General features: G+C 45.2%; 1 pseudogene across 1 annotated transcript; it reads right to left on the bottom strand.

The window, feature by feature from the left end:
- Positions 1-6,630: 6,630 nt before the first annotated feature.
- On the bottom strand, positions 6,631-6,956 carry LOC311178545 (peptidyl-prolyl cis-trans isomerase FKBP1A-like; annotated as a pseudogene). Its single transcript has one exon. The product of its transcript is annotated as a peptidyl-prolyl cis-trans isomerase FKBP1A-like (transcript).
- Positions 6,957-7,792: the final 836 nt, after the last annotated feature.

Raw genomic sequence — 7,792 nt, 5'->3', positions numbered from 1 at the left:
CGGCATTCTTCTCTGACATTACTCATGCTGGAAGCAGTGCGTTACAGATCAACTGGAAATTGCATGCTGCGTGGAGACCGCAGTCTTCTGGAAAAATGGAAAAAATGAACCACACGCTAAAGAAAACCTTGGCAAAACTGTGCCAAGAAACACAACTTCATTGGGACCAGGTACTATCCCTTGCCCTCCTCGGATGAGAGTGGCACCTAGAAGTGGGCTACAATTAAGCCCCTTTGAAATTGTGTTCAGAAGACCCTTCCTTCCAGGCCTCAGTTCTGAAAGCCAGTCCAGAAATAGCACAAGTTTGTGGATCACACAATATGTGAAATATATCCGGGAGGTTCTGGCAGTAATTCATAACTTTGCAACCTCGAGGTTCTCTATGCCTCCTGATCAACCATTGCATCCCTTCAGACCTGGAGATCAGGTCTTACTGAAGACCTGGCAGAGTGGGGATGCCCAAATCCAGCTGTCAGAAAAATGGACTGGTCCATTTGATGTTTTGCTGAGTACACATACTTCTTTAAAACTTGCAGGCATAGGACTCTGGGTACATCATTCCAGAGTTAAGAAAGCCCCAGGAGGAACTGACTCAGAGACGAAGTCCCACTGGTCTTGTAAACCCATTGAGGACTTGAGATATTTATTTCAGAAAAAAGACAAAAGTTTGAATATTACTGACTTCTTTTCCAATTATTGTTGCAGGATACCCAAGGATTCACTTTCCTGAAGACACCCTGAGAAAACTAACATGCTCTAACCAATCTTCTTCTTTTCAAAGTTTAGGAGATGTGAAATAACATGAAGGATCATGCATGTGCTGGCAGTATTTTTTTTTTTTAACGCAGAAAGGCTTTCAATCTTGATTTTGGTATTTCCTTTTAACTTTTTTTTTTTAACTTCAAGTTTTTTTTTTTTTTAACTTCGAGTTATTGTTACTTTGGCCTATGAGTGAAACTGCAGTTGTATAAGATATCCCAGGTGTGATAAATGGTAACTAAAGAGCTCTTTGTGTCTATATGTTGTATGTCTGTATGTCCTTTCCTTGTGTCCTTGTCTTCGCCTCTAGTGATTGAAAAATTGGTATACATGGTGCCTATAGACATTGGAAAAAAAAAGAATCTCCAGTTATGAGGAAAAACTAAAGGTTATAGTTTCATTGTCAACATTGTACTACTGAACTAAGCTGGTGCCTTCATAGAGATTGAATATTGTTGTTTCTGCTGTTTTTCTGGTATTTATGGCAAAGCTTCCCAGACATCTAAATTCAAGTAAAAATTTGGTAGCCTGTCATTTGGCTGATGCAAGGAAATTTTGTGGAACCTCAGTAGAGCTCCTGAGACACTCCACAAAGTTTCTCCCTTTCCTCCTGGGAAAGGCTTTAGATGAATTTGTCCTACTCGGCTTACCTAGTAGAGTAAAAACTAGAAGGGAAGCATTGTCACTTGGGAAAACGGGTAACACCTTGACCTGATATGTATGTAAATTTTTAATGGTGATTGTCGCCTTGTAATATTGTGTACTTCAATTGTTTATCTACAGAAATTGTTTCTAGAAAAAATAGGGGGGAAATGCCTCAACAGATTCCTATTGATGGAACTGTAGAGAGTAAAACTTTCCTACAAAGGCCTGAATAGACCTGGAAATACACCTGATTTTTACTAAGTTTTCTTTGACATAATACCGGCAATTTTTTTTTTCATTTTGTTCGGAATACATAAAATTTTCTTGTTTTGACTGACCAGGACCTGCAGAAATGTTGAATTTTTTTTTCTTTTTTCAGCAGAGCTAACTTGTGTTCACATTTTTTCTCCCCTTGATACCAACACAGCATGAAAATAGTGGTAGTAATTTTTTTTACTACTTATCTCGGAGTCGGTTTTTGCATAACTTCCATAGGGATTTTGTCAGCTTAAACTAAAAAATTGGACATGAGTTTCATTGTGTGGCTTTGAGTGGAGTTCTTCCAGGAAGTGGAAACAGAGCTGAATCAAGAAGAAGAGAACCTGTTGCTTTGTTCTTAGTGTTCCAGAGACCTCCAAAGAAGGTGAGGAAGCTTGCCTCCATTGGCAGGTCTGGACAACCCAGCAAACAAAAAGTCCTGGTACCCTCGAGGAGAGGAAAGCCCAGGTGGAGTCTGGCGACACCAATTTTGTTCTTGAAGCATACATGGACCGGATGTCAGTTTGCTCTGATCCTGTATGGAGCATTCCAACAAAGCCAGCTAAAATTGCTGTTTATTATTCTGCCCTGTGATTTTATGCAAAAATAGGTAATATGGTTTAAAAGTACATTTAGTTTGCAAGCTTTTGCTATGCTGTTGAAACAATTTGGGATTAAGGTTGAGAGAATTAGTTTTTTACATAAATTGAACCAATTTTAAGATTTTTTTCCTGTGATTTTGACATTTTCTGTCTTGTTTCGGCTAATGCCTCCAGATTTTTTTTTTTTTTTGAATTTGGACTTGAGACACAGGGCAAGCTAGAAATTAGGCAGTTTTAGGGACAGTGCAGGAGGGGACCTCTGAAGAATTTAGGGAGGCTTCAGAGATAAGGACAACCAAGGGAATGTAACCAATTCCATTAGGAAAAACAAACATCCCAGGACCACAGATAATATTGTTAACGATGGTCACCTGGTTTTCTTCAGGTGCTAAAGGGAGGTAGAGACTAGAGAAATGGAGAGTGGTTTAATTTATGGACAACTTAGAAGGGCAGCTGTTTAACTTCAATGTAGAGATGCTCACCCAGAGGACTGGGCCATAAAGATAAAGCGATAAGCATAACAAATGGGGAAAGACAAACCTGTTAGATAAGGAATGTGAAGATCCCCCACTCAGTAGCAAATTAAGTGAGACAGCCCAGAACTAACCAATCACAAAAAGACTGGTGGAGTTTTAGAATAATGAGGGAAAAAAGGTATATATTCCCTGAGACACAACTCCACTTTGGCTTCCTTGCCCCTCCCAGGCCTGGTTCCCTGACCTGGGAGTCCCACTTTATTTCTGCTCTTTTTCTCCTCAATAAACTTTTTCTTTCTATAGACAAATCTGCCTCTTCTCGCTTGCTTGCCTGAGAGTCTGCGAAGTTCCTGCTGTGGCTTGGTGAGACACCAACCCTGGGGGTCTAGTGTCTGGGGCTCAGCGCTGCCCTGCAGCCTGGGATCCGTTCCTGGCTGGGAGACTAGGCCTGACAATTCCGGTATCAGATTGATGAACTGTTTTTCCAGGAATGGAGGACTTTTACTTTCCACAATGGACAATATCTGGAGAGACTGGTTTTCTTTCACACTGGAACCCTGAAACATTTTCATCTGAGACTGTATCCCAGCATCCATATATTTGATGTTCAGCACCATGGAAATGGTGGCAACAGATTATGAGGAGAAGGAGGAGTGATCACGCTTAAGCGACATCTGGCCAGCAAAGTGCTTGGTGTCGTCTGGGCAGAGCTGTCCAGCCCACCACGGTCAGGTTCAGGGGCCTGTGGCAGCAGCAGGTCACAGCCCCCTCCGCTCTCAGCTCCCAGGAACTTACCCTCCCTCTTGGCGAACCTGCCCTTCTGATGCAACTGAAGTCTCTGCCTGGCGGGCACTCCCCCGTGGGCCACAAGAAGGGGCTCTGGTGAAGCCTTCTGAGGGGGCAGAGGAACCCGCTCCCTGAACCCCGTACCCCACACAGCAGCTCTCATGCAGTGACGTCAAAGCGTGTTTGCCCGAGGCAGTGTAGAGATCCGTGGCGGGGACACGCCCTGTGAGTCTGATGGGCCAGAGTCAGCCGCTCTGCTGAGACCAGAGGATGAGGCAGCAGTGGTGGGGACAGGGTGGGGACCGAGGGGACGCTCCTGGGTCTTGGGAGCTGGGGCCCATAGACGGGGGCACCCCAACGCGGGTCCAGCCAGGAAACCTGCGGCCCAGCGGGCACCTCCCGCGTTCGCTGCCCCTTCGTCCTGCCCGCCCCGCGATCTCGCTCTCCAGTGGTGGTTAGTGGGGTGCAGCAGGTGTGTGCGGTCCTGCAGGCGTGCAGGGCGCCTGAGACAATATGGGGTGGCGTTGGAGGCTGGGAGAGAGGGGAAGGAGGGGGGGAGAGGGGTGGGGGAAGGGAATAGAGGGGGCAGGAATGGGGAGGGGAGGTAGTGGGGTGGGGGGTGGCAAGGAGGAGCTGATCATGGGAATATCAGTTCATTGCTGAGAAGGTAAGTCCGTGCAGCCCTTCTGCAGAGAACTTTGAATTAATGGTATTTATGCTTTGTTTTATTTATTTATTTATTTATTTTTATCTTTTTAAAAAGATTTATTTATTTATTTATTTATACATGCACTGGGTACAGTCAGAAGCGCCAGAGGGTGAGAGAATTCACCAGAGCCAGAGCGGGGAGCAGAGCAGGCAGAAGGACCGAAGTACACTGCTGAGGGGAGCAGCGGGCGGCAGGAGAGGTCTGCGCACCTTGTGGGACCCTCCTCTGGTGGCCGGGGAGCAGCCTGGGATCGAACATGCGCTGCAGAGGCTGCGGGCAGCTACACAACCCAACGCTCAACCGCTGAGCCACCGGGGAGGCCCTTTAAGCTTTGTTTTAAATAGAAAGAGTAATTCTGCTTTTTGGGAATGCTTGAACACATATAAAAAATCTTTGTGTATAAACTTATACACTTTTTTTATATTGACAAACAACTGGAAACAATCTAAATGCAAACCCCAGGGAATGCTAAATCACAGTGTTTGCAGGAATGAAATGTAGTGGTTGGAAACAAAGTTCTGAATAGTTTTCAATGACCCAGAAGCGCTCATGTCTCAATGATGAATGCTGAACGATGATGGAGCACTGAGCTGTCCCTGGACGGGGCGTCATTCTAGCACAGAAAGCAAATGCAATGACAGCCACTTGGTGACCCCCCATGACCCCCCCACTGGTCGTGAGGCCAGATTTTGGGGTCTGGCTCTGCTAAGTGCATCTCAGGTCACAGAAGCGCCTCAGCTGGAGACATGCCAGCCTGAAGAATGGCCGCAGGTGGCTGAGCCACAGACACCAAGTGGACATGACGTGTCAGGCTATTAAACTTGTAACTACGTTTTAATTATACATTTAGTGACACACGCCACATGAAGAACAGAGAGCTGGTTTCAATGGGAGTCATGATGGGGCTTCCTTACCAGGGAGGGTTACCAGGTGATGTGATTTTGTACTTTCTGACTTGGTTATTGGAGTTGATTTTGTAATTCTGAAGCTCTACAGTTACACTCTCTGCCTTTACATGCAGGCCTTGTAGCTCACATTTCAATATACTGGAAAATAGTAGGAAGAAGGTAAGCCAACTATTAAATGTATTTAGCTTTTGATGAAAAATCATAGTTGACTATTGTTCATTACGTTTTATTCTCCTTTTCAAATATTCTGTCATGGACACAATTCCCCTTTATGTTCAGAACCATGGACAAAAGCCAATGAAAACACCTTGCTGAAAATACCAGAGCAGGTGAAAAGTAACTGGTAAAGCATTTTTTTTTTTAAAAAAGCCAGCATAAAGCACTTTTATTGCAATAATAAAACTTGAAACTCATGTAGTGCAGGGGCTGGTGAGGGGGGTAGGTGGCAATAAATTCTCTCACCAAATCACTACACAGGACAACAAAGGGGTGAGAGCAGGGAAGGAAATGCCAACAAATTTTGAGATCAGCTAGGGGAACTGAGCATCGAAAAACATGAGATGCTGAAGCTGCGATGACCAGCATCATTTTCTTAAGAGAACACTCAAGGATTTGTCATGATGACTGGGCTTTCACTGGGTGTTAAGTGTCTACAAACAGCACCTTCCATTTAAACTTTCGATTAAAGATCTTAAAATTTAGGAAGAAGTCTGGATAGGTAGGAGATTACGAAAGTTCTGAATATCCATTAGAAAAACCACAGGATGGGGGGGGTGGGGGGGGTGGGAAGGCCAGGCCACAAAGTAGGCTTCAGAGGTTCCAGCTGGCCTGGGGACAGATACCTGTAGTGTCCATCGCAGTGAAAACAATCTGCTTTCAAAAGGCAGAGGATTTAAGGGGGGGGGGCAGTGGAGGCAAAGGCTCTCTCCTCCCTCCCCACTTCAGTTTTGAATAGGGCTTTTAATTCAACCCAAGGACATCTCTCTACTTGGGAGAATAATGTGGCCCTCAATAGCGCCTCAAATCTGTTTTAAATAGAAAGAGTAATTTGCAGCGCAGCAGCAAGAATGTTTAATATATAATAGATAAAAATTTCATCCAAAAAAAAAATAAAGATTCTTGTAACCCCCCTCACACACACACTCATTCCTATTCTAAAGTTAACTGATTACTTGTGCTGTTAATACTTAATTGGAAACCTATCTATATCCAAAAAACTTAAACTGAATTTTCACCCCAAATTGAAAACAAAATAAATGAGTAACTTGAGGTTTATGGCATATAGTTTAGGTCAACACACATACAAGGAGGAAGGGGAAGAGCAAAGCTGGGTGACAGAACACATTCAGTCAGGGTAGATGTTTATACAAAGAGTGTAGTGGAACATCAGGAAAAGCTCCATATGGATTCGCGTGCACGCATCTGAAGGCGCCAGGTCTCTCCACGGCACATCCAAGAACCGGGAGCTAACAAGGCAGCCATTCTTGTCATTCCAGTTTTAGAAGTTCCACATCAAAGACGAGAGTGGCATTTGGTGGGATAATGCCTGGGTGTCCAGTGGAACCGTAGGTGTAGTCGGGGGAGATAGTCAGTTTGGCTCTCTGACCCACACTCATCTGGGCAGCCCCTTCTTCCCAGCCTCGGATCACCTCCTGCTTGCCTAGCATAAACTTAAAGGGCTTGTTTCTGTCCCGGGAGGAATCAAATTTCTTTCCATCTTCAAGCATCCCCGTGTAGTGCACCACGCAGGTCTGGCCACGCTTCGGGAAGGTGCGCCCGTCTCCAGGGTGATGGTCTCCACCTGCACGCCCATGGCGGCAGCGGCCGCGGGGCGGGCGGCGCGACAGGCAGCGTGGACCGGCAGGGTGGACCGGCAGGCGAGCTGGCGGCGGATTCACGGCTCTGCCTCGTCCCTCCTCACGACGCCTGCGCATGCGCGCGCCCCCCAAAAGCATTTTTTTAAGTCTTAAAAAAATTCCATTGTGGTTACAGAAAGAACTTTCAAGGATGCAAAGACAGGCTTCCTGCCAGTCAGGCAGCCATGGGCAGAACAGCAGATCTGGAATTAATGTCAGGGTCACCTCCTTGTGTTTTTTTTTTTTTTGAAGTGATTGAAGGGGTTGGGGTTTCTGGCCTGAGTTTGGCTCCTGCTTGTTTGTGAATCCAAACAAACCCATTTTGAATTTTTTTTCATTTTTAACTTTCAAAATTTATTCTGCTTAATCCGCAGCTATATAGCTTTAGTTTCCAAAAGAAAAATAATAATAATAAAAGAAGACAGTACTTCAAATCTGGGTGCCTTCCGGCTTTTGAATACAAGCATTCTGAAGCTGGGCCTCTCTGATGGCACAGGGGTTAAGTCTCAGCACTGTCAAGCCATCAAGGTCCTTCAATCCATGGCCAGGGAGCAGCCCACAGGGTGCAGGAGACCTCCCTTATCTCCCCCTGCCCCCTTAACCGTGGATTTCAGTCCATCCGCCTGTTCTGCTCTCCATTCTGTCTCTGGTGAATCCTCTCACCCCCGCACCGCTGCCTTTACCCCAACTCTTGTATGCATAAATAAATAAATATATTTAAAAAAAAAAAACAACAAACAAGCAAGAGTTCTGGAAGTTGTATGTGCCTGTGGGAAGAACAAGACAAAATGAT

Source organism: Talpa europaea, assembly GCF_964194135.1.
Source record: "Talpa europaea genome assembly, chromosome: 10".
Classification (NCBI taxonomy): Eukaryota; Metazoa; Chordata; class Mammalia; order Eulipotyphla; family Talpidae; genus Talpa; species Talpa europaea.
The sequence above is the reverse complement of the archived record's forward strand: the minus strand, read 5'-3'. Positions and strand labels throughout refer to the sequence as shown.